Below are 27450 nucleotides of genomic sequence, written 5' to 3' on the forward strand. Positions count from 1 at the left end.
ATGAAGAAATGGCTCAGACGGGAGAGAGAATTTGTTCATGATCTTGCTGAGATTTATAATTCATCTCTCTTTCATTGTATCGTGTTGCTCACTGAGAAAGTGCTTTGCAAATGGCGAGCCCCTCATTGTAGCGGCTGTCGTTGTAAGGTGGCTATATTTTAACAGGAGGAAGCGATTGGGAAAAATTGGAAACACGGGCACCACTATGTCATGTTGTTGATGTCACTGTCCTTTTGGGTTTTGGGGGGAGCCTGTGGTTCTGGCTACAGTCGTTTTGGTGAGAAACTGAAGCATAATGGAAGGGATTTAGAGGTAGAATTATAGTCAAAGAAAAACCACAGCAGAACAATGGTTAAAGTGGTAAAAAAAGAAAAAAAAAAAAAAGGTTTTATTCAGGACTATTGCAGAATAGTCCTGCAATAGGGGAAGAGACCTTCGTGCAGAACTGGGCTCCATTCCGAAAAAAGCGTGGGCAAGTGGGGATTTATAGCCAAGGAGCTGGGGGTGGGGGCGGGTGTCAGTGGATATGGAAAATTACTAAGAAGAAGCATCAGGGGAGAGCAGGGTTCTGGCTAAACCGACCTAATGGGGTCTTCACTAAAGACAGGCCAAGGTGATCAGATTTCATCTGGGGGGCGGTGGAGAATTAGCGACCTGATCAGATATGGAGGGTGGAGATTCGGATTATTGCTAAAACCAGATTTTATAAGGACGTGCGCTGTCTTAAAGCAGCCCAGCACTGTCTGGAGGGCGCTTGTCTGTCTTGCCTGTGGTGCTGGGCGATCAGACGAACTTGGGACCCAGCTCTGTCTGGGCCTGGCTGATGAATCAGTGGGAATCTTGCCAGGATTTTGCAGGATTGGGACTGGCAGAGGATACCGGTGCAGCAGGCAAAGGATGACCTGTGCTTGGAGGCTGGGGAGCAAAGGGGTGCTACTCTGGCCCTGGTTCCCCTTGTGTGAGCCCAAGGGAGGGGAGAAGGGAGGTGGGCAGAGACGGAAGAAGCCGTAGACTTGAAGGCTTGGAGGCACCATACCAGGCTGCTTGGGTGCTGAGTGCCTGCAGGTGACATGAGGGGAGGCACACTTCCCAGACTCCTGCCCTGAGGATTCCAGTGAAGCCTGGGGCCACAGGGCCAGCATGCAGGCCACCTGGAGGCCCTTTGTAGTACTGACCTCAGACTCAGAGAGACATCTCCCTCTGGGGTCTGGACAGGCATTCACTAAAGTCCCGTGTAAGCTGGAGGAGTAGAGAGCCAGGGAAACAGCAGTTATATTGAATGGGGCTCTAGTCCTGCCCAAAGGCCATGTGGGTATGGAGGTGAGTTACCTCCATAAACTCCAGCCCTGTCCCTTTGGCTCAACAAGGAAGCAGGCTTTTCATCAGACACCCAGGTGGGAGGAGCTTTCAGACAGCTGTCCTGGGAGGCAATGAAGCACAGAAAGTAACAGTTTGGGCTTTGACTTGGGACCACCTGGGGGCACCCTTGACCTCTATTATTCTACCATTCATCTTTGAGGGGTCTTGTGGTGGGAGTCACCACTCCAGCCATGCTGAAGGTGGCAATTCTCTGAGATGTTTAATTCCATCCCCTGCAACTGTCGTTTGTTAGGCAACCCTGTGGAGCCCTAAGCAGTGTGTCTGAATTTGGGGTGGTTGCCACAGGTGCAGTGTGTTTGGGGAGCCTGGTTACAGGTAGCTGTGGCCCTGGGTAGGCTTTCCCCAGGCTTGGAGAAAGCGGACAGAAAGCTTTCTGCCCAGGTCCCCAGGTCAACTCATAAACGGAGACCAGTGACTCAGTGGCAGCACTTGGAAAGTTTGGTGAGCACTTTCCAAAGATGTCCCACAGTGCCCAGGACAATTCTGCACAAGAAAGAATAGTTCTGGAATTTGAATTCAACTTTTTTCTTTTTTAACTGTGCCTGCAGCATGTGGACGTTCCCCGGCTAGGGATCAAACCTGCACCCTAGCAGTGACCAGAGCCATAACAGTGACAATGCCAGATCCCCAACCTGCTGAGCCAACAATGAACTCCTGAATCCAACTTTTTTATTTTATTTTATTATTATTTTTTTTTTTTTGTCTTTTCTAGGGCCGCACCCACAGCAGGTGGAGGTTCCCAGGCTAGGGGTCTAATGGGAGCTGTTGCTGCCAGCCTGAGCCAGAGCCACAGCAACGCCAGATCCGAGCTGCATCTGTGACCCACACCACAGCTCATGGCAACACCGGGCTCAACAAGGAAGTAGGCAAGGCCAGAGATCAAACCGGAAACCTCATGGTTCCTAGTAGGATTCGTTAACCACTGAGCCACAATGGGAACTCCTGAATCCAACTTGTGACTGCTCTAGACATTTATGTCATTTTTAAAAGCCCACTATTTAAACATTTTCTGATCCTAAAACCTAATTTCATTTTATGTGTAAACCCAGACAATATACTGCCTGGTACATTAGTACCTAGGACATTTGCAGGTACACTGTCTTTTTCCAGCAATGTCACTACTCCATGAATTGAGGAAAGCTCGCCCTTTGTCTTGTTTGGAGCTTTGGCATGTGCTGTTCACCATTTTAGAAAATCACACCTCAGACAGCAGCCATGCCTGCGGCATTTAAACTGCTGATAAGACACAGGAAGACGCTGGATCAGGTGCCATTTCGGCCACGTTATTTCTACATATAGATGCGAGAATTCGACAGTCTGTGCCATGATTGCACCTGAGCACGTGTGATAGAAATAGAGATTCTCTTACTACTTTTAGCTTTTTCTTAGTTATTCCTTATCTTTTAGTTACAGCATTATTTTGGTTTTCTTTCAAGACTATGTGGGCAGGTAGATTCTATTATTTCTGATTTTCATTTCTTAATTTTAAAAATAGATGTTGGCGTTCCCGTCATGGCTCAGTGGTTAACGAATCCGACTAGGAACCATGAGGTTGTGGGTTCGATCCCTGGCCTCGATCAGTGGGTTAAGGATCCAGCGTTGCCATGAGCTGTGGTGTAAGTTGCAGATGTGTCTCGGATCCTGAGTTGCTGTGGCCCTGGCATAGGCCAGCAGCTACAGCTCCGATTAGACCCCTAGCCTGGGAACCTCCATATGCCGTGCGGGTGTGGCCCTGGAAAAGACAAAAATATAAAAACAGATGTTGTAAAATATGTGTTTTATAAAATAAGATGTGAGTTTTGCTGTTTGTTCCCCCGCCAGGAGAGGATGGAGGAAAGGATGAGTGAGGGACCAGCTGTGGAGGAGCCAGGTGGAATGAAAATGGGGGACCCAAATTGGAAGTCATATGTGGTGACCGTTCTTGCTGTCTGGTCCTTCAAGGCAGCATGCAGTCTCACCCTGCATAGATCCTGGCCGTGTCCGGTGGCCGACCTTGGACAGGCATAAGATACAGTAGATGTTAACTACAAAGATATTTTGTTTGTATTTATATTTATATTTATATCTATAAATACATTTATTTTATTTTTTCATAGGTCTGTGCCTTCCCATGCTTTTTCCCAGAGAAGCAGAATATTGCTATCCATTGCCCTCCACAGACTTCCCCAGAACACACAAATCTGTCTGCCTGTGCTATTCTAGCACCAGTAACAGGGGCTGAATCAATAGGAAACATTCAATAAGAACTCTTTATTCCGGGGAGTTACCGTCGTGGCGCAGTGGTTAACGAATCCGACCTGGAACCATGAGGTTGCGGGTTTGGTCCCTGCCCTTGCTCAGTGGGTTGCCGTGAGCTGTGGTGTAGGTTGCAGACGCGGCTCGGATCCCACGTTGCTGTGGCTCTGGCGTAGGCCGGTGGCTTCAGCTCCGATTGGACCCCTAGCCTGGGAACCTCCATATGCCGTGGGAGCAGCCCAAGAAATAGCAAAAACAAGACAAAAAACAAACAAACAAACAAAAAAAACCTCTTTATTCCGCAAATGGCACGTGGAAGCTGGATCCCTGTGTTCCCTAAATCCTGGGTTTGGGATGCTCTGTGCCTCCCTCAGGGTGACCGAAGAGCTGGGATGTCTTCCTGGTACATCCCGGTGCCCTTGGGGACTGTCCTGGGCCTGGGGCTTCCGCTGGGAGGCCTTCCCAGGGCACAGCTGCAGGGCCACGTCTGTACCTTTGCTGCCCAGGCTTTCAGCTCCAGGCTTGGCTGCCTGGACTATTTTGAAATCCATCGAATGGCCTTAGTGGAAAAAAACAATGCCCTTTGTTGGCCCACTATTATCACTGTCATCTTTTCTCATCTTTCCTTCCTTTTCTGGCCAGAGTTTCTTCAACAATCTGCAGCCCCCTTATTTCCTGTGTTCCGTTGCCTGCACTTAATAATCAGTTTGCCAGTTATAGTCCGGCCTAATTATAGCTGTTCCACGTGGTTGAAACCAGAGTGCCCAGGACTTCCGTATTCTGATTGCTTTCATTTAAGTCTGCGTAGAAAACGACACTGCCTTCCCCCTACACAGTCGCCAATAAAACCTTTTGTGTTGCCTTCATGAGTGTATGGCATCAAGGATAAATATTATTATGTCCTTCCAAAATAATGCCGAATTCAAGATTTTGTGAATCACGTCTTTCTCTTCATTCGGATTATTTCCATTGGCGAGATCGCGAGAGTGGGGATTATCTGGGACAGAAGAAATGAACACTTTACGTCCGGCTCCGATCTTACAGTATATCATCAAGTGGCACCACAAGTTACGCCATGATTTTACATGCTGGATTTTTCTCTACATTTGTTTCTTTTATAGGCTGTCTAGCCTGCCAGCTCCTAGACCCAAACACTCCTGCTTTGAGCTCCTCAGCCTTCAGAGAGGAGGTGGCAGCTGGATGTACTATGGCCAGATCCCTGGCACAGGGAAAAGATTCCGGGTGCCACAGAGACAGAGGAGTGGAGGCACCATTCCCTCCATAGAGGATTCTAGTGTACTGGTTATAATGCTTATGATATCGGTGGCTGCCGTTTAGGGAGTTCCTTTACCTTAGGCATCTAATGACCTCATTTCCTCCTCGCCACCACCTTGCCCAGCAGGTATCGTCATCACCATTTTATCAAAAACAAGCTGAGGCTCTGAGAGGTAACGTAACTAAGCTTTCAGTCGTGAGTTCCAGAACACCCAGCTGCAAGGGGCTGAAACCAGGCCCTAGGTAAGGAGGGAGCAGTTCCAGGTTGGTTTGGCACCTTGATAGCGTCATCAAGGAGCCAGTTTCTTTCCATATCTCTGCTTTGGCATCATCAACTTGTGGGTGATGTCTCCTTTCCTCAGTGCAAGCTTCTCATCCTCACACAACTGAATTCATTGCTGTGGCTGTGGTGTAGGCCAGCAGCTGTAGCTCCGATTGGACCCCTAGCCTAGGAACCTCCATGTGCCTCGGATGTGGCCCTCATTATACAACTACAGATGGGATCAATTCATGTGAGTAATAAAAAAAATAGTAAGCAGGAAGAAGTGAAAGGTGGCAGTTGTCTTGTGTGTTTGTGTACATGGGTGTGTATATTTTATCAGGAAGGAAATATTCCCTCAGAGCCTCCCAGTCAATTTTCTCTAGTATCTCAGCCTCCAAGAGAATGAAATTGCTGGGCTTTGGCCAGGCAGGGTTCACCTCTGCTCATACTGTCTCCCATCTCTTGATGGCTGAGTAAAGTTGCACTGTTAGCGAGAAGAAATCGGAAATAGGGTTGGGTGGGCAATCGTGTCTAGTGTATTTCCCCAACGTTCCATGGTAGAAGGTTGTCTTACAGCGTGTGTTAACAGTGTGTGTGTGTGTGTGTGTGTGTGTGTGAGTGTGCGTGCATGCACGTGCCTATGGGTGTGTCCCAGGTGCTCATCCTTGGTTGCTTGTGTAGTCTGGTCGTCAAGTTCAAAAATAAGAAATCAGAAAAAATGCTGCGGTAGTTCTGGTGTGCTATCTCACAAGCGAGAGACAGAGCAGTGAGGCATCGTCATACTTTAGGAAGAAGGCACATTGAAGAAGTAGGAGATCTGGAGTTCCAGTCATGGCGCAGCGGAAACGAATCCAACTAGGAACCATGAGGTTCGATCCCTGGCCTCACCCAGTGGGTTAAGGATCTGGCGTTGCCATGAACTGTGGACTAGGTCAAAGATGTGGCTTGGATCCCGCGTTGCTGTGGCTGTGGTGTAGGCCAGCAGTAACAGCTCCGATTAGACCCCTAGGCTGGGAAGCTCCATAAGCCTTGGGTGCGGCCCTAAAAAGACAAAAAAAAAAAAAAGAAGTAGGAGATCTGGATTCTGTTCTGGCCCCAGGTCTGCTACTTTCTGTGTTATCTTCGGCAGGTTACTTAATCTTTCTCAACCTCAGTTTTCTAATCTGTAACGTAAGAAGGTTGGACTAGGTCCCTTCTAAAATTCGTTCAGCTCGAATATTCTACAGATGTAGTGCAATTTTTATTGAGCAGCTATGAGCAATGCTTTCTGCAGTCTACCACATTATTTTTTACAAAACTGTTCAGAATGCACGTGCATGCCATGTGAACGGAAGAGGTCAACAGTATTCATGTGTATTAACTCCAGGACATCATATAACAGAATTAGACACAGCACATAATATTGCAAACTCTGTTTAAAGGTCTTTATTTTGCATTACGGATTGTATTTTGCAGTCAAATGCTCTATCCCTGAGCTCTACCTCAAATTGTCCTTTGAATTATTATCACTTTAAGCGGTTTCTGTTTTACATTTACAGTGCAGCTCATCTTCCAGAACTTTTCTGCTATTTCTCGTTTTCATTTTATTGGCAACACTATGTCTTTATAACTGATTGAGGAACATGGCAGAGCTGGGGCGGGGGGATACATGTGTCTGTACCTCTTCTCTCTCTCTCCCACCACCCTCCCTCTTCCTCCCTCTCCCTCTGTACAGAAATAGTATCTTGGCAGTGAATCGCTTAAAAAAAAAAAAAAGCACACAGAGGAAAAGGAAACAGCCGTGGATGATCTGCTTTTTGAAACAGTGTGAGAAAGATCTAAAGAATGTTAGCTTTGCACTGAAGCTCCTTCAGCTTCTGCTTTTACAGTTTTTGCAGGAAGTTTCCTGACACTAAGGGGTTGCGGGGGTGGGGAGGCAAGAAACAGGGGCCACAGACCAACTGCTGAAAACAGAGGAAGGATAATGCGGAGGCCAAGAGAACCGTGTGTGATGGGCTCCAGCCGTGCCTCAAAAGAGGAGCTGGCGATAGGGAACTTTTTGCTATTTTTCTTCCAAGGTTGTTTCAATATGCAAAGTAGGTCCTCTGCCGCAGCCGCTATTCAATCAGCCACATTTCCTGAAATGGATAGTGTATTTTTAGTTGGCAGGAAAAAAACCATTTGATTAGGAAGGAGGGTGGAAGGTCACCTCCCTGTTAGAAACTCAAATCAGCACTTGAGACTTTTCCACGTTTCCCTGATGAGTTTCATCACTCTGGGCGGCAAGTAGTCAAGTGTTTGCTTCAGTTCTCTTTTTTTCATTGAAAAAATTACATAGGTAGTGATGAATATATTTTTCTGTATGAGAGTCAAACAATATAAAATTACAGAGTGTCATTCCTAACTGCACCCTCCAAATCACCACTCCCCTCCTCAGAAGTAATCAGTATGCACAGTTTCATGTACATTTTTTTGCAGTTATTTTTCTATAGTATACTGAAGTATTTTGGAGCACGCATATATTATTTTATTATTTAAAATGATTTATTTGGAGTTCCCATCGTAGCGCAGTAGTTGAGGAATCCGACTAGGAACCATGAGGTTGCAGGTTCGGTCCCTGCCCTTGCTCAGTGGGTTAACGATCCGGCGTTGCCCGTGAGCTGTGGTGTAGGTTGCAGACGCGGCTCGGATCTCGCGTTGCTGTGGCTCTGGCGTAGGCCGGAGACTACAGCTCCGATTGGACCCCTAGCCTGGGAACCTCCATATGCCGTGGGAGCGGCCCAAGAAATAGCAAAAAGACAAAAAAAAAAAAGATCTATTTTTGTTTGGTTGAGTCTTTTGTACTATTCTATTATTATTATTATTATTATTTTTTTGTCTTTTGTCTTTTTTGTTGTTGTTGTTGCTATTTCTTGGGCCGCTCCCACGGCATATGGAGGTTCCCAGGCTAGGGGTCCAATCGGAGCTGTAGTCTCCGGCCTCCGCCAGAGCCACAGCAACGCGAGATCCGAGCCGCGTCTGCAACCTACACCACAGCTCACGGGCAACGCCGGATCGTTAACCCACTGAGCAAGGGCAGGGACCGAACCTGCAACCTCATGGTTCCTAGTCGGATTCCTCAACTACTGCGCCACGACGGGAACTCCTTTTTTTTTTTTTTTGTCCTATTATTTTTTTTTTAAGCAAAAACTTTTTGTTGAAGTATAGTTGATTTACAATGTTCTGTTAGTTTCAGGTGCATAGCAAAGTGACTCAATTTTATATTAATATATATATTATTTATATATATATATATCCTATATGTAGTATATATCCTATATAGCCACATATATGTATTTATCCTTTTTCAGATTCTTTGCCATTATAGGCCATTACAGGCCATTACAAGTTATTGAATATAGTTCCCTGTGCCAAACAGCTGTGCCATAGTTGTTTATCTATTTTATACCTAGTGGTATGTATCTGTTAATTCCAAACTCCTAATTTATCCCTCCCCCCTTCTTTTTTGGTAACTGTAAGTTTTCTTTCTATGTCTGTGAGTCTTTTTTCCATTTCGTAAATCAGTTCATTTGTATCTTTTTTTTTTTTCCCCTTTTTTTGGTCTTTTTAGGGCCATGCCTGCAGCATATGGAGGTTCTCAGACTAGGGGTGGAATTGGAACTGTAGCCGCCAGCCTATGCCAGAGCCATAGCAATGCGGGATCCAAGCCTTGTCTGAGACCTTACACCACAGCTCACGACAATGCTGGATCCTTAACCCACTGAGTGAGGCCAGGGATGGAACCTGCATCATAATGGATGCTAGTCGGGTTCAGTAACCCCCGAGCCACGACGGGAACTCCTGTATCATATTTTAGATTTCACATATAAGTGGTATCGTATATTTACCTTTCTCTGTCTGACTTACTTCACTTAGTATGATTATCCTAAGTCCATCCATGTTGCTGCAAATGGCATTTCATTCATCTTAAAGGCTGAATAATAATCCATTGTATATATAGGTACCATATCTTCTTTATTCATTTCTCTGTCAGTGGACACTTAGGTTGCTTCCATGTCCTGGTTTTGTAAACAGTGCTATGAACATAGGGGTACATGTATCTTTTTGTATTATAGTTTTCATTTTTTCCAGATACATGCCTAGGAGTGGGGTTGCTAGATGATACAGTAGCTCTATCTTTGGGGGGGGGTTGTTGTTGTTTTCAATTTTTTTTTTTTTTTTTTTGTCTTTTTGCCTTTTCTAGGACCGCTCCCATGGCATATGGAGGTTCCCAAGCTAGGGGTTGAATCGGAGCTGTAGCCACCGGTCTACACCACAGCCATAGCAACGCGGGATCCAAGCCACATCTGTGGTCTACACCATAGCTCACGGCAATGGCAGATCCTTAACCCACTGAATAAGACCAGGGATCAGACCGGCAACCTCATGGTTCCTTGTCGGATTTGTTAACCACTGAGCCAGGACGGGAACTCTTATCTTTAGTTTTTTTAATGGGTGGGTCTTTTTAATGTAATTATAATGTCTGTAACTTCCTTATTTCATTTAACAACATTTGTGTGATTTCTCCATGTGAGTGCACGTTAGTAAGTCTGCTTAGTTACTTTTTTATTATTTTTTAAAAGAATTTATTAAATTCGGAGTTCCCGTTGTGGCGCAGTGGTTAACAAATCTGACTAGGAACCATGAGGTTCCCTGGCCTCGCTCAGTGGGTTAATGATCCAGTGTTGCTGTGGCTGTGGTGTAGGCCGGTGGCTACAGCTCCGATGAGACCCCTCGCCTGGGAACCTCCATATGCCTCGGGAGCGGCCCTAGAAAAAAAGACAAAAAGACCAAAAAAAAAAAAAAAAAAAAAGAATTTATTACATTCATTTTAGGGCCATAAGAAGTATAACTCTAAAATATTTACAGGTGAAATTATGTGATTCTGTTATTAGCTTAAAAATCATCTGTCAGGAGTTCCCATCGTGGCGCAGTGGTTAACGAATCCGACTAGGAACCATGAGGTTGCGGGTTCGGTCCCTGCCCTTACTCAGTGGGTTAATGATCCGGCGTTGCCGTGAGCTGTGGTGTAGGTTGCAGACGCAGCTCGGATCCCGCATTGCTGTGGCTCTGGCGTAGGCCGGTGGCTACAGCTCCGATTCGACCCCTAGCCTGGGAACCTCCATATGCCGAGGGAGCGGCCCAAGAAATAGCAACAACAACAACAACAACAACAACAACAACAAAAAGACAAAAGACAAAAAAAAAAAATCATCTGTCAAAAGAGAAGTAGCTTTGGGACATAAATATAACAAGATTGGCCATAATTGATCATTGTTGAAGCCAGGTAGACCAGGGATGTTCTAGATTTGTCTCTCCATTTTACATACATTTGAAAATGTCCATAGTAAAACATAAAAATCTGTATAAGAGGTGTAAACTATTCCAGTTTACCAAAACCTCTGATTCTGCCATAGCTCACAGCCTTCTGGGGCTCCTCTGCCTCGTTGCATTTCACAGTTTTTTCTGCAGGAATTCAAAAGTTGCCTGGAAGCCTCTGCAAGCTGCGCCTGCCTTACTACACTTTGTATGGACAACCCCAAACACACACGACACGCTCACATCCTCGCACACCAAAGGAAATGTCATGTTAAATACAGATTTTTTTTTTTTACCCTGGACATCCTGGAGGCTGATGATGTCTTTATTTTATTTTTATGATTTTTAATCCTCAATGAATTTATTACATTTATAGTTGTACAATGATCACCGCAATCCAATTTTACAGGATTTCCATCTCACGGCCCAGCGCATCCCCTCACCCCCCAAACTGTCTCCTTTGGAAACTATAAGTTTTTCCAAGTCTCTGAGTCAGTATCTGTTCTGCAAAAAAGTTTGTTGCGTCCTTTTTTTCAGATTCCACATGTAAGTGAAAGCATTTGATGTTGGTGTCTCATTGTCTGACTGACTTCACTTAGCATGATAATTTCTAGGTCCATCCATGTTGCTCAAAATGCTGGTATTCCGTTCCTTTTAATGGCTGAATAATATTCCATTGTGTATATGTACCACATCTTCTTTATCCACTCCTCTGTTGATGGACATTTAGGTTGTTTCCATGTCTTGGCTATTGAAAATAATGCTGCAATGAACAATGGCGTACATGTGTCTTTTCGAGTCATAAATTGAGATTTTAAATGGCCTAGTTATTAAGGGTCTGGTGTTGTCACTGCTGTAGCACAGGTCACAGCCGGGGCAAGAGTTCAATCTGTGGCCCAGGAACTTCCTCATACTGCAGACATGGCCAAAATTTTTTAAAAATTGAGATTAAAAAAATATAACCATCACCAATTAAGCCCCTAGTCTGTATCATAAATGATATCTACATTAGTTTATTTATTCCTCCCGACAGTTCTGAGATTTTTTTGGTCTCCATTTATAAATATAGAAACTGAGGCTAAAAGAGATTAACTTGAGTCAACTTGTTTTTTTCTTTTTTATTCTTAATCAAATGTTATATCATCTGTCCACAGTTATCTTTTTTGATTTTTTGCTCTTTAGGGCTGCACCTGTGGTATATGGAGGCTCCTGCTAGGGGTCGAATTGGAGCTATAGCTGCCAGCCTACACCACAGCCACAGCAACGCCAGATCCGAGCCTCGTCTTCGACCTACACCACAGCACATGGCAACACTGGATCTCTGAACCACTGAGCAATGCCAGGGATTGAACCCACATCCTCATGGATACTAGTTGGATTCCTTTCCACTGAGCCACAACAGGAACTACCACAGCTGTCTTTATATAAATACAAATGAAAAGTGATCAATACAAAAACTGGGAAGCAAGCATGAATCTCAACAAGAAGGAACACTATCAGTATTCCATGAAGGCTTCCTAGAGAGTCTCTGAGTCACAGATTTGCTGAATTTATCTTCCTTGGGAGTTTTGCAAGAGCCCCTTCTGAGGTAGTCATTGGGCCGGACACTGACAGTTTACGAAGCACAGGGCTTACCACAGCTAGGGGAGCCAGCGAGCTTCCAGTGCAGGCCAGTACTGGTTATCCATGGTCAGACTGCTCTTTATTTTCAGCTCCTAGGAGCCAGCCAATCAGAATACTTCTTGGAATGAAAGGAATCGTCTCAGCTGATCCTGGCAGTAGGGCATGGAGAGGAGGGGAGACTTGTTCAAAGCTAACCAACTGCAGATGAGAATCTGAGCCCATCGTGGCGCAGTGGTTAACGAATCCGACTAGGAACCATGAGGTTGAGGGTTCGATCCCTGGCCTTGCTCAGTGGGTTAAGGATCCGGTGTTGCCGTGAGCTGTGTTGTAGGTCACAGACAAGGCTCGGATCCTGCATTGCTGTGGCTGTGGTGTAGGCCGGCGGCTACAGCTCCAATTAGACCCCTAGCCTGGGAACCTCCATATGCCAAGGGAGTGGCCCTAGAAAAGGCAAAAAAAAAAAAAAAAAAATTAAAAGAATCTGAGCCAGGCACATGTTCAAGGCCAACCAAATCCAGTTACGAATCTGACCCAGGGTGGCCTGCAAGTGTCTTCCTCCAGGTAAAGAGGGTGTGGTGACTGCAGAGAGCTTGATGGTAACAGTCCTCGTGCATCTGTCTCTTGAGTCAAACCACCCCAATTTGAACTGCTTCTCTACGTAGTATACCTATCCTCTTTGCGATCCCTTTGACCTGCCTCCTGTGTTGTATCCTCTGCTTTTGGAGGCCAGGTTTTCTCCTTTCTTGGTATACACTGCTGTCTTTTTTTTTTTTTAATGATTTTTATTTTTTCCATCATAGCTGGTTTACAATGTTCTGTCAATTTCTACTGTACAGCAAAGTGACCCAGTCACATATATACATGTACATTCTTTTTTTCACATTATCTGCCATCATGTTCCATCGTAACTAGATACAGTTCCCTGTGCAATACAGCAGGAGCTCATTGCTTATTCATTCCAAATGCAATAGTTTGCATCTCTTAACCCCAGATTCCCAGACCATCCCACCCACTTAGCAACCACAAGTCTGTTCTCATGTCCATGAGTCTCTTTTCTGTGGAAAGGTTCATTTGTGCCATATATTAGATTCCAGATTTAAGTGATATCACATGGTATTTGTCTTTCTTTTTCTAACTTACTTCACTTAGTATGAGAGTCTGTAGTTCCATCCATGTTGCTGTAAATGGCATTATTTTGTTCTTTTTTATGGCTGAGTAGTATTCCATTGTGTATATGTACCACATCTTCTTAATCCAATCATCTGTCAATGGACATTTAGGTTGACACACTATTGTCTTGGTGGAGCACATCTTCAGTAGCTTCTGGGATGCATGGGAGGTATGTTTTTTAAGAACTTGAAATTCTGAAAATGTCTTTATTTTACTCTGGCAACTGATCGATAGTTTGGCTATGGTATGAAAGTCTGGGATAGAAATTATTTCCTCTCAGAACTTTGAAGGCATTGCTTCTTTGTGTTCTGGCTTCCACTGTTGCTGTTGAGAATAAAAAACCCAGGCTGACTCTTTGTGACTTTTTTTTTTTTTTTCCTGGAAGCTCATAAAAATTTTCTCTTTGTTTCAGGAATTCTAAAATTTCATAAACAGGCATTTGTGAGTCTACTTTCACCCATTATGTTGGAAGATTAGTAGACCCTTTACTCTGCTGCCTACTGCTAAAGGTAAGTTACCTTAAATTCTGGGACATCTTCTTGAATTCTCCTCTCCACTTCTTTATGTTTCTCTTACTAGAAGTCCTATTGTTTAGTTGTTGAGCTCTGACTTATTTGCTAATTTAAAAAATATTTTCTTTCCTTTCTTATTTCTTTGCCTTTTCACTCTTCTGGAAGATTTCTTCAACATTATCTTTTAAACTTTCCAGAAAAAAAAAAAAAAAGGAGTTCCTGTCCTGGCTCAGCGGTTAATGAATCCAACTAGGAACCATGAGGTTTCAGGTTCGATCCCTGGCCTTGCTCAGTGGGTTAAGGATCTGGCATTGCTGTGAGCTCTGGTGTAGGTCTCAGATGAGGCTTGGATCTGGTGTTGCTGTGGCTCTGGCGTAGGCCAGCGAATCTAAGCTCCGATTCGACCCCTAGCCTGGGAACCTCCATATGCCACAGGAGTGGCCCTAGAAAAGGCACAAAGGGCAAAAAACAAACAAAAACAAAAAAAAACCTTCCTTTATACTTTTCATTTCATCTATCATTTTTAAAAAGTATTTCAGAATTCCCATGGTGGCTCAGTGGTAACGAACCCAACTAGTATCCATGAGGATGTGTGGGTTTGATCCCTGGCCTTGCTCAGTGGGCTAAGGATCTGGCATTGCTGTGAGCTGCAGAGTAGGTCACAGCCTTGGCTTGGATCTGGCGTGGCTATGGCTGTGGTGTAGGTCAGGCGTCATAACTCTGATTCAACCCCTAGCCCAGGAACTTCCATGTGCTTTGGGTGCTGCCTCAAAAAGACAGACAAAATAAGATAAAATAAAATATTTCAAGGGCTCTTCTTTGTTCCATGAATTTAAAAAAATAGCACACTTGTTTTACAGCATCTCTCTGGGTTTTCATGGAACCACGTAGAATGACAACAGGAGACCCTGAATCAGAAGACAAATGAGCTAACAACCAGGGGGTTCATGTTCTTATTTTTTGAGTTGGAGTCTGTCTCCTTCAAGCCTGGATGCAGTCTGTCTCCTAGGGTGGGGCCTGCCAGCCGGCATCTCCCTGGTTCCTATTTGCCATCTTGGGACAGAATGCTGTCTTGTCAGTGTGCCCAGTGATTACACTGGGAGGGGGGAAGCACAGTATATTCACCAGTGTAGCCCATATGGTGAACTATAAAACACGTCTCAATAATTATAGAAGAATTGAAATCACACTGAGTATATTCCTCTGTGGAATTAAGGTAGCAATAAATAATGGAAAGATACCTGGAAACTCCCCCCCCAAATTTTTGGAAATTAAATAATATACTTCTAATTAACCCATAGATCAAAGACAAAATTGCGAGGGAAATTAGAAAATATTTTGAGCTGAATGAAAATGAAAGTATAATGTATCAAAATTTGCGGGTTAGGGAGTTCCCGCTGTGGCACAGTGGGTTAAGAATCTGACTGCAGTAGCAGGGGTGGCTGCAGAGGCACAGGTTTGATCCCCAGGCCTGGCCCAGTGGGTTAAAGGATGCAGCATTGCCCAGCTGTGGCTTGGATTCAGTCTCTGGCCTGAGAACTTCCATATGCCATGGGTTCAGTCATAAAAAATTTTTTTAATTAAAAAAATAAAATAAAAAATAAAAAATGTGTGGGTTACAACAAAAGCCCCGGGAAACATACACTTAAATGCTTATATTAGAAGAGAAAAAAATATAAAAATCAATGATCGAAGTGCCAATCTCAAAATTAGAGGAAAAAAAAAGCAAACTAAATACAAAATATATACAAGAAATAAAATAATCAAAATAAGAATAGAAATCCATCAAATGGAAAAAATAGAGAAAACTGAGAAAGTCAAATGTTGATTCTTTGAAAAGATTAATAAAATCAATAAACTGCTGCTCAGGCTGATGAAGAAAAAGAAAATTATGAGGAATAAAAAAAGAGACATGACTATAGATTTTAGACATGAAGAAAACTGACAAGGAGGATATCATGAATAACCTTATGCCAATAAAATCAACAACTTAGAGGAGTTGAATAAATGCTATTTAATGAACAAGCTATCTTGTCCTCCTGGCTAACCAACCACCTTTATTGCATGTTCGTTCATACCTGACCTACAGGTGTAGGTTTGAAGGTTTCCGTCTTCTTTATTCCATTTCATTATTTGATTTGCTCCAAGGGCAGATGTTCCAGGAAACAAGCAAGCCGCTGCATCGCCTTTTCCAACCCAGCCTCGGTAGTCACACAGGGCCACCTCTGCTGCATTTTATTGGTTACAAATGATAAGCCCACCCACATTCAAAGGGGGTATACACAGACTCTGTCTCTACATGGGAGGGGGTACCAAAGAATTGGTGGCTATTTTTTTAAAAAATCCATGCTGTCTTTAGTGGTAATGCTTCCAATATTTGCATTAAGTATAATGTTTTCTGTAGGTTTTGCACAAATATATTTTATAATAAAAATTTGAGGACCTCGGAGTTCCTGTTGTGGCGCGGCGGAAATGAATCCTACTGGGAACCATGAGGTTTCGGGTTCGATCCCTGGCCTCCCTCAGTGGGTTAAGGATCTGGCGTTGCTGTGGCTCTAGCATAGGCCAGCAGCAACAGCTCCAATTAGACCCCAGCCTGGGAACCTCATATGCTGCAGGGGTGGCCCTAAAAAAACAAACAAAAAATTTGAGGACCTCTAAATTAAATTATGGGCAAATAAAAAGAAACACCAGTTGTCATTTGTTTTTCTTATAAACAAATCAGTATAATTCATGGAGAATAGTTTTTTGTTTTCTTTTGGGTTTTTTTTTTGTTTTTTGTTTTGTCTTTTTAGGGCCATACCCATGGCATATGGAGGTTCCCAGGCTAGGTGTTGAATCAGAGTTGTAGCTGCTCACCTACACCACAGCCACAGCAACTCGGGAAATACACCACAACGTCTGCAGCCTATACCACAGTTCACAACAATGCTGGATCCTTAACTTACTGAGTGAGGCCAGGGATTGAACCTGCATCCTCATGGGTGCTAGTCAGATTTGTTTCTGCTAAGCCACAATGGGGAACTCCGAGGATAGTTTTTAAGGGTAAGTTTATATTGCCAGATTTGTGAAATTTGGCTAAACAGATGAAATCTACTACAGAATGCCAAATAATTTTTAGATTCTAACCTTTGGATATGAGATCTTCATCTGGAATATTTTATAATATAAATAGGATAATATTCTCTATAAATCATAATTTGGCTGATAGTATATGGCAGTGTTCACTACATATTATAGAGAGATGTATAAAGTAATAATTTATTTTTTTAAATGTGAGAAATTTCTTACAGAAGCAACACATTTCTTTTTCATGCCAAGGAACACTGAATATGGATTCTAGACAAGGGCCAGCTAAATTACACATTTAATTTCACTAAAGCTTCAAATCCCACTGTAGAATTCTGCCAAGCTGGAATAGGTTAGACTATGTGATGAACTGTTAAAGCAAAATGAAGTACCCTCCATGCCTAAAATCCTACTAATTGTTAAATTTGTTTCCTTGTTTGTGAAGCACTGAAGTAATTAACCCTCTTGTGAAAATGCCACATTTTAACATGGGATCACCCTGGTGGCAGGATCAGAAATATTGCAGTGGTTTTAGAATTGGATGAAGTTTAAAAGTTCTTAAACCTATAGAATTTACTATAGCTGGGTGTGAATTTCTTATCAAAGGCAGTATCAGATCTGGGCTGGTTAGTGAATAAACTGGAAGCAAACAATAAACGGGAATAGAACATTTAACAGACCTTGGGTTTCCGCCCTCGCCACACGGTGGCAGGCTTACTCTGCATTGTGCGTCCTCTTCAAGCAACAAATCTCAATGCTTGGCTTTATCTACATTAAAATAAACCACATCTTTTAGGAAGTAAACTTTTAGAAAAGATGACATAAGTTATTAGTTTTTCAAAATTATATTTTCTTAGAAAATGTTCTTTATATTGTATGATGCCTGAGCAGCAATGATTTGAACCTTCAAAAGGACCTTCCACCTCTGGATCTCAGTTTCTTCATCACGAAAATGATGGGTTTGGGAGTCCCATTGTGGCACAGAAGAAACAAAGCCGACTAGTCTCCATGAGGATGCGGGCTTGATCCCTGGCCTTGCTCGGTGGGTTAAGGATCCGGTGTTGTCATGAGCTGTGGTGTAGGTGGCAGACGCGGCTCAGATCCCGCTTCGCTGTGGCTATGGTATAGGCTGGCAGTTGTAGCTCTGATTAGATACCTGGGAACCTCCATATGCCGCGGGTGCAGCTCTTTAAAAAAAAAGGAGGAGTTCCCGTCGTAGCGCAGTGGTTAACGAATCCGACTAGGAACCATGAGGTTGCGGGTTCGGTCCCTGCCCTTGCTCAGTGGGTTAACGATCCGGCATTGCTGTGAGCTGTGGTGTAGGTTGCAGACGCGGCTCGGATCCCGCGTTGCTGTGGCTCTGGTGTAGGCCAGTGGCTACAGCTCCGATTCGACCCCTAGCCTGGGAACCTCCATATGCCGCGGGAGCGGCCCAAGAAATAGCAAAAAGAAAAAAAAAAAAGGAAATAATGGATTTGGATTAATCACAGTTCTTAAATTGTCATACCTCTCTTACATTAAAAGAAAGTTTAAATATTCTTCAAGAATAAGAATTTCAGTCATATCGCAGTTACCTTGATAAAGAATATAGCTTTAGGGAGTTCCTGCTGTGTTGCAACAGGGTGGTCAGTACCTCTGCAACAGGAGGACACAGGTTCAATCCCTGGCCCGGCACAGTGAGTTAAAGGATCCCATGTTGCCCCAGCTGTGGTGCTGACCAGGGAACTCCATGTGCTGTGGGGCAGTCAAAAAAGAGAAAATATGTATAGTTTTTGAGTTAGATTGCCTAGGTTTTAATTTGAGTTCTGCCATTTATTGACCATGAGTTATTAGGAAAGGGATTTAGCTTATCCAATTTCCAGTTTCCTCATCTGTAAAGTGGTATAAATTATGTACATATCCAATGGGGTGTTAGGATGAAATGGGGAAAAAAACGTATGTGCGGCAGAGACTGCCAAACCATAAGCCAAACCATTTCTTTTTCTTCACGGGCAATCAGCTAAACCACATTTTGCATCTTTACCTGCAGTTCATTGTGGCTGATGGAATTCAAGAAGCAATGCATCCTACTTCTAGGCTCAGCTCACAAAACTCTCCCATTGTGATTCTCCTTGTTCTTTCAACTTCTGTAGTTTCTCTAGAAGCCACTTGTTTGAAATTGGCAGAACCACATCTTCAGGAAATGGAAGGAAACTTGGTCCCCAAATCACAGCATGGAGGAGAGCTTTATAACTAGTAGCAACACTCGTTTTGGACTTTATGTGAGTGAGAAACAAATTTCAATTTTGTTAAGCCATGAGATTCTGGGATTTGACTATTACAGCAGCTAGCGTTAACTAAAATTGCATGTAAAGCACTTAGCACAATACCTGCTTAATAAATGTTAGATATTATGAATTTTTTTTTTTTTTTGCCACAGCATGGCAAGCGGAAGTTCTTGGGTTAGGAATCAAACCTGCACCACAACTGTAACAAGAACCACAGCAATGACACCACCAGGTCCTTAACCTGCTGCATCACGAGGGAACTCCCAGTATCATGACTCTTTTTCTCTTTCTCTTTTTTTTAAATCTTATAGCTGTACCAGTGGCATATAGAAGTTCCCAGGCCAGGAATTAAATCTAAGCCATAGCTGCGGCAATGCCGATCCTTTTAACTCACTGTGCCCAGGCAGGGATCAAACCTGCACCTTCACAGCAACTCAAGCCACTGCAGTCAGAGTCTCAATGCACTCTGCCATAGTGGTATCTCCATTATGCCTCTTAATGATACAAACCAGGAGCCTAAAAACTCTGAACTTAAAGCACAAGCAATACTGCAGTACTCAAGATTTGGCCCCTCCTTTTTTTAAAACTAGAGAAAGTCTAGGAGATAAAGTTGTGTGTAGAAATAGCAAAAATCTGAGCAGTTCTTGCATGTAACTCTCAAAATATTTTGTATTAATATATTTTACATTTTGTGGGGAAATATAACAATATAAAACAAGGAAAATCAAATAAAAAATTTGTTTGTGCTACCTTTAAAACAACATTTTATTTATTTTTTTTAAAATTGAGGTATAGGGGAGTTCCATCGTGGCGCAGTGGTTAACGAATCTGACTAGGAACCATTAGGTTGCAGGTTCGATCCCTGGCCTTGCTCAGTGGGTTAAGCTCTGGCATTGCCATGAGCTGTGATGAAGGTTGCAGACACGGCTTGGATCCCATGTTGCTGTGGCTGTGGTGTAGGCTCCGATTAGACCCCTAGCCTGGGAACCTCCATATGCCGTGGGAGCGGCCCTAGAAAAGGCAAAAAGACCCCCCCAAAAAAATAATAAAATATAATTGGGGTATAGGAGTGTTCTTATGGCTCACCAGGTTAAAAATCTGGTGTAGTCACTGTAGTGGCTCAGGTTGCTGCTGTGGCGTGGGTTCAAGCCCTGATCTGGGAACTTCCACATACTGTGGGCACAGCCAAAAAAAAAAGTGAGGTATAGTTGATGTACAATATCATATAAATTTCAGGTGTACAACATAGTGATGGACAATTTTTTTTGTCTTTTTAGGGCTGAACCTATGGCATATGGAGGTTCCCAAGCTAGGGGTCGAATCGGACCTGTAGCTGCTGGCCTGCACCACAGCCACAGCAACGTGGGGATCCAAGCCACATCTGCGATCTACCACAGCTCACAGCAATGCTGGCTCCTTAACCCACTGAGATGCCAGGGATCAAACCTGCATCCTCATGGATACTCGTCAGGTTCTGCTGAGCCACGATGGGAACTCCGTGACGAACGATTTTTAAAGCTTATATTCCATATATAGTTACGAAATATTGGCTGTGTTCCCTGTGTTGTGCTGTATACCCTGTAGCTTATCTTATACATGCTAGTTTGTACCTCTTATTCCCCTCCTCTCACCTTGCCCCGCCCCCTTCCCTTTCCTTACAGGTAACCACTAGTTTGTTGGCTACATCTGTGTAAAATAATATTTTAAATGATTTCCCCCTTGTGATGACTTCAGTCAGTATTATGACTTATTCAGTGGTTTTTTTGTTTCGTTTTGTTTTGTCATTTTGCCATTTCTTGGGCCACTCCTGCAGCACATGGAGGTTCCCAGGCTAGGGGTTGAATTGGAGCTGCAGCCGCCGGCCTACGCCAGAGCCACAGCAATGTCAGATCCAAGTCGCATCTGCAACCTGCACCACAGCTCATGGCAATGCCAGATCCTTAACCCACTGAGCGACACCAGGGATCCAACACGAAACCTCATGGTTCCTTGTTGGATTCATTTCTGCTGTGCCACTATGGGAGCTCCTCTTTCACCTTCAGTTTGATTGCTGTGTAATATCTTAGTTTCACTTTGTGTCTATCCTCTAAAATGAGTGTTTTTTAATTGACATATAGTTGATTTACAATATTGTGTTAGTTTCAGGTATACAGAAAAGTGATTCAGTTATACATATGTATGTTTTTTCAGATATAGGTATTCACAAGATTGAATATACTGAATATAATTCTCTGTGCTACACAGTAAATCCTTGTTGCTTATCTAGTTTGTATATAGAGGTTTGTATCCGTTAATCCCATACTCTTAATTTATCCTTTACCTCGCTCCCTTTCCCCTTCGGTAACCATAAATTTGTTTTCCGTGTCTGTGAGTCTGTTTTGTATATAGATTCATGTGTATTATTCTTTAGATTCCTCATAGAAATATAATATTTGGCTTTGTCTGACTTACTTCACTTAATATGATAATCTCTAGGTCCATTGGTGTTGTTGCAAATGGCATTATTTCATTCTGTTTGACAGCTGAGAGATGTCCCATTGTTTTTTTTTTTTTTTTTGTCTTTTGTCTTTTTGTTGTTGTTGTTGCTATTTCTTGGGCCGCTCCCGCGGCATATGGAGTTTCCCAGGCTAGGGGTCTAATCGGAGCTGTAGCTGCCAGCCTACGCCAGAGCCACAGCAACTCGGGATCCGAGCCGCGTCTGCAACCTACACCACAGCTCACGGCAACGCCGGATCGTTAACCCACTGAGCAAGGGCAGGGACCGAACCCGCAACCTCATGGTTCCTAGTCGGATTCGTTAACCACTGCGCCACGACGGGAACTCCCCCATTGTTTATATATATCACACCTTTATCCACTGCTCTGTTGACCGACACTTAGGTTGCTTCTAGGCCATGGCTATTGTAAATAGTCCTGCTGTGAACAGTGGGGTGCATGTTATCTTTCTGATTTAGAGTTTTTGTCTTCTCTGGATATATGCCCAAGAGTGGGATTTCTGGACCCTCTGGTAACTTTTTCGTTTTTTAAGAAACCTCCACACTGTTGTCCATGGTGGGTGTACCAGTTTACATTCCCACCAACAGTGTACGAGGGTTCCTTTTCCTCCTAAAAATTAGTAATTTTTATTATTATTATTATTATTATTATTATTTTGGTCTTTTTTCTATTTCTTTGGGCTGCTCCCACGGCATATGGAGGTTCCCAGGCTAGGGGTCGAATCGGAGCTGTAGCTGCTGGCCTACACCAGAGCCACAGCAACACGGGATCCGAGCCGTGTCTGTGACCTACACTACAGCTCACGAGTAGTTTTTCATACTCAGTATTTACTTAGATTTAGCCATGTGTCTACTAATTTCCTTGCTCATTAATGATTCTTGCATTCTAATCCTTCCTCCTGGGTTTGTCTTCTTCGTCTTGATTTGAAAATTGTCTGTTTTTAATCCTTACTTTTGAATATTTGTTTAACTGGATAGAGAGTTCTAGATCAACAGATATTTTCCACCATCATTTGGAAGATATTACTTCATTATCCTCTGGCATCTACTGTTTGTGATAAGAAGCCAGCTTTGTCTTTGTATTGTTTCTTTGTAGGGACTGTGACTTTCAGGCCCATCCCTAACATTTGTAATCCCAGGGGAAAATTACAAATGGAGGTCCACATAGCTTATGTCTAAAAATTTATAAATTGGAGTTCCTGCTGTGGTGCAACGGGATCTGTGGCATCTTGGGAGCACTGAGACGCAGACTGGATCCCCAGCCAGGCACAGTGGGTTAAAGATCCGGAGTTGCTGCAGCTGTGGCTTAAGTCACAACTGTGGCTCGGATCTCATCCCGGGCCAGGGAACTCCATGTGCCTTGGGGCAGCCAAAAAAGGAAAAAAAAAAATTATAAGTTAAAATCAAGCTAACAAGTTGTTAAATAAGATATGTTCTATTGTATCTTGACAAAGATAGCTTAAAGATAGCTTTTTAAAATTTGGATAGCCAAGCCTTGAATTTAGGATTTTTGGAATCTTTGGGGTACCATATTGGAACTTGGCACAGCAGGGAGACGGTTTTTTTTTTTTTTTTTGTCTTTTTAGAGCCATACCCATGGCATATGAAGGTTCCCAGGCTCTAGGTGGAATCCGAGCTGTAGCCCCTGGCCTAGGCCACAGCCACAGCCACACAGGATCCTAGCCTTGTCTTTGACCTACACCACTGCTCACTGCGACGCTGGATCCTTAATGCACTGAGCGAGGCCAGGGATCCAATCTTCGTCCTCATGGATGCCAGTCAGATTCGTTTCCCCTGAGCCACGACGGGAACTCCACAGGGGGAGATTACCACTCTGATCCCTGTCCCGGAGTTCCTCCCCCATCTTCTCCAATCCCAGCTTTATCTCACATTGTAAGGTGCCTCTCACACATGCTTGGGGACACTCCACTTCTAGACCCTATAACAGTCCCTTCCTGGCCACCCCATGACCCTGAGGGTGTGCAGGCTGTCCTTGGGGGAGGGACATAGGGAAGAAGTCCACGCAGATGCTAGAAGCGGCCTACGAAGGCCCTGGTCTTAGGCACCTGGAACATGATTTGGAGGGAAGGGGCGAACTTTTGAGTGGGCATGTTTCTTTTTTGGTCTTTTTGTCTTTTTAGGGCATATAGAGGTTCCCAGGCGAGGGGTCAAATCGGAGCTGTAGCTGCCTACCTACCTACATCACAACTATAGCAACTCAGGATCTGAGCCATGTCTTCGACCCATACCACAGCTCACAGCAATGCTGGATCCTTAACCCTAAGCGGGCCTGTTTCTTAATGCTGCAGTAACCTCCTTCATGGTTGCCTCTTAGTCTGTTCTCCACACCATCAGAGATATATTTTTTAAATGCGAATCATGGCATTTTACTCTCTGGCTTAAAACCCTTTAAAGGGCTCCCATCGCATTTGAAACAAAATCCTTGCAAAAGAATACAGAGCTCTGGGTTGTACTTCAACAAGCTAAGCTCTTCGGGGAGGAGCCTTTATTCACGATGTTTCCCTTTCTCAATTGCCCTCTTACCTCCTCTTCCCATGGCTGACTTCTCTTGGCTTAAATGTCACCTTGCCTGTATTTGCTGTCCCTGCATCTTGCTCATTTCCTTCCGAGTACAAATCCCACATTTATTTTATTTGTTTATTGTCTTCTCCTTCAAACTGCAGGCGACACTAGAGAAACTGCCACTGATAAGATTTCCTGGGAAGTCAGCTCTGAAATGGCGATTAGCATATGGGACGTTTATTAGGGTAGGGCTCTAATCAATGCCTGCTGCACCAAAGAAAATAGGATTGAGCATCAGTCAGCCAAGGCTGGCTTCCCCGCAGAGGAGCTGACTTTGAGCAAACCAGCCCTCTTCAGCTGAAGCAATTCCAGAGAGGGCTGACAGCTGTGGTCTGGGGGGGCCATCCCAGACTGCATCCAGGACGGTCCATGCCTCCCATCATTCAGATCCACTTTCTTCACAAGAGTCTGAGGAGCGGCTCCTTCAGGGCACTGGGGTACCATTTTCCCCAGGGGGATGCTTACAAAAGGAAGGTTAGTGAGATGAGCTAGAAGCCCCCTCTGCTGCTGCAGCTGGTCTTGAGGCAGCAAACTATACCCATTCTTTCCCGCCTCTGCTGACCTTTCTAGAGCCTCCTCACTACCCAGAGGTGCTACCCCTTCAGCACCTCTGAAGGTTTAGGCGACATACCTAGTAGAGTGACTCAGACTCTCAAAATCCATGCATTCCAGTTACTGTTTACTGTGCCCTTCCCAGCAGCACCTGCAGCTCTTATCCATTTGCCAGCAGGTTGCACAGACAACGCAGAGAGACGTTCAAGTTGATTATCTGGGTGTCAAACGCATGTCTCTGCTTCCGTGTGTAACAGAAACTCTACTGCCTCTTGATGGTAAGAGTAAGTTACCCTCCACCAGGATCTTATTCTTGCCGGCTCATCTTTTTTTTTTTTTTTTTTTTTTTTTTTTTTTTTTTTTTTTTTTTTTAGGGCCATACCCGCGGCATATGGAGGTTCCCAGGCTAGGGGCCGAATCAGAGCTGTAGCTGCTGGCCTATGCCACAGCAATGTGGGATCTGAACTGCATCTGAGACCCACACCACAGCTCATGGCAACGTCTGATCCTTAACCCACTGAGCAAGGCCAGGGATCGAACCTGCAACCTTATGGTTCCTGGTTGGGTTCATTAACCACTGTGCCACGATGGGAACTCCTGCCTGCTCATATTTGACATAAGGGCCCCAAAGTACCTGAATGTGGTGTAGCTTAAAGTTCACTGAAGACTTGGAGTTCCCGTCGTGGCGCAGTGGTTAACGAATCTGACTAGGAACCATGAGGTTGCGGGTTTGGTCCCTGGCCTTGCTCAGTGGGGTAAGGATTAAGCGTCGCCGTGAGCTGTGGTGTAGGTGGCAGACGAGGCTTGGATCCTGAGTTGCTGTGGCTGTGGTGTAGACTGGCGGCTACAGCTCCGATTCGACCCCTAGCCTGGGAACCTCCATATGCTGCGGGAGCAGTCCTAGAAAAGGCAAAAAGACAAAAAAAAAAAAAAAAAAAAAAGTTCTCTGAAGACTCTAGCTGTGTTCCCTGGTAGAAAGGTACTCCCAACCCCACCCCCAGGACCAAGACCTTTTTTTTTGACTGCCCCACACCATATGGAGTTCCTGGGCCAGGGATCAGATCCAAGCTGCAGTTGCAACCTAAGCCACAGCTGTGGCAACGCTGGCTCCCTAACCCACTGTGCTAGGCTGGGCATCGAACCAGCATCCCAGTGCTCCCCAAACGCCCCCGATCCTGTTGCGCCACAGCGGGAAACTCCAAGAGCTTTAAACATGTAGTTACAGTTGGGAGGATGAAAAGCACAAATTCTCCAAGTGCTTGGAGGGTCACTGTAATTGACTGGTAAACAGGGACACCCCTTGGGTCTCATTTCCAGGTACTCTTCTGTTGGGGTATAGCGCCACATGATGGTGACTGATTTAGAGCTTAACTGCGTCCTGGACAGGGGCACTTTACCTTCACATGGTACCATCTCCAAGTTGGCAGTTCAGCCAGGTTTTCAACAGGCTGTTCTATTGCTTATTAGGCTGATAGCTTCTGGGTGTTATGTCACAGGATAGCTCTGATGGGTTCTATGGCCATGTGCCCACTGCTACAGCCCCTTTGCTATAAAGTGGATTCCTTGATTGGATTCCATATTTAAGAAGCTCTTTCAGGAGTTCCTGCGGTGGCTCAGTGGTTAAGAAACCTGACTAGTATTAATGAGGATGTGGGTTCAATCCCTGGCCTCAGTGGGTTAAGGATCCAGCATTGTCATGAGCTGTGGTGTAGGTCTCAGATGCAGCTCGGATCCCACATTGCTGTGGCTGTGGTGCAGGCTGGCAGCTACAGGTCTGATTTGACCCCTAGCCTGGGAACCTCCATATGCTTTGGGTGCGGTCCTTAAAAGGCAAAAAAAAAAAGAAAAGAAAAGAACAAAAGAAGCTCTTTCATCTGGCAAAGGACACTTTTATGCCTAAATGTGATCTTATATGGAAGTGATACCGACACTTTGAGAGCTTCAATCTCATGCTGGTCTCATGCCTGGTGCAGGGAGCAAAGTAGGTTTATCTTTCTGCAACCTGTTCACCATGGCGTCTGCCTTTGCACAGGTGAAGCTGTGAATCAGCAGAGCATCCTACTTTGGCCAGGGCTAAGATACGCCTGTGTTTATTTAACGAGTTTGCATGGTGAGCAAAGGGAATTCACCTGGTTCTTGGGGTGAGGGGAAGAAGGAATTAGAATTAAAATTCCTTTCCAGATCTTCATTGCCACTTCGCTCAGTCTTTCCTGTCCCCGTCCCCCACTTCCCCATTTTGTGCCATGTTTATTTACCCCAACTATGAGAGTAGAAATGACTCCCAAAGTAGTTTGATCGTTGATGATTGAAGTGGTAAAATTTACTGTGACTGATCATTTACCTGCTTGGTTAAGCTAATTGAAAATTATGGTAGAATCTCCCTCTAGGCAGAGTCTATACTTTATTACATTTTCAAAATCCTCTAAGTTATAGCATTCTCAATTTTCAAAATAATGATATTGTTTTTGAGATTGGCCGTCAGATTTCCTGACTATGTATTACATAAACAGGTTAAGTGATTTTATAGAGTGACCTAAATATTCCTTATTTCGGCATTAAACGAGTTGCTGGTCTGGCCTATTTCCCTCGGTCTTGACCAATCCCAAGGGGAGGAAAGGGCAGACAAGAAAAGGTGGAGATAATCTGAGTGCTTCCAACTGTTTTCATTCTCTCGGGAGAAATCATATTCA

At 44.1% G+C, this 27450-nt stretch overlaps 1 protein-coding gene across 4 annotated transcripts in view; it reads left to right on the forward strand.

Moving 5' to 3' along the window:
* EBPL (emopamil binding protein like) overlaps window positions 1-27450 on the forward strand; it is a 110752-nt gene that overhangs the window by 61095 nt on the left and 22207 nt on the right. For 2 of the 4 annotated variants that reach the window (XR_002336545.1, XR_001299562.2), the window contains exon 4: window positions 13695-13791. The gene's annotated coding sequence lies outside the window, so the exon portion shown is untranslated. Of the gene's footprint in view, window positions 1-13694; window positions 13792-24935; window positions 25039-27450 lie in introns of all 4 variants that reach the window. The other 2 variants (XR_002336547.1, XR_002336546.1) reach the window with 2 other exon arrangements.

The sequence above is a fragment of the Sus scrofa genome, chromosome 11, assembly GCF_000003025.6.
Source record: "Sus scrofa isolate TJ Tabasco breed Duroc chromosome 11, Sscrofa11.1, whole genome shotgun sequence".
NCBI classification, from domain to species: domain Eukaryota; kingdom Metazoa; phylum Chordata; class Mammalia; order Artiodactyla; family Suidae; genus Sus; species Sus scrofa.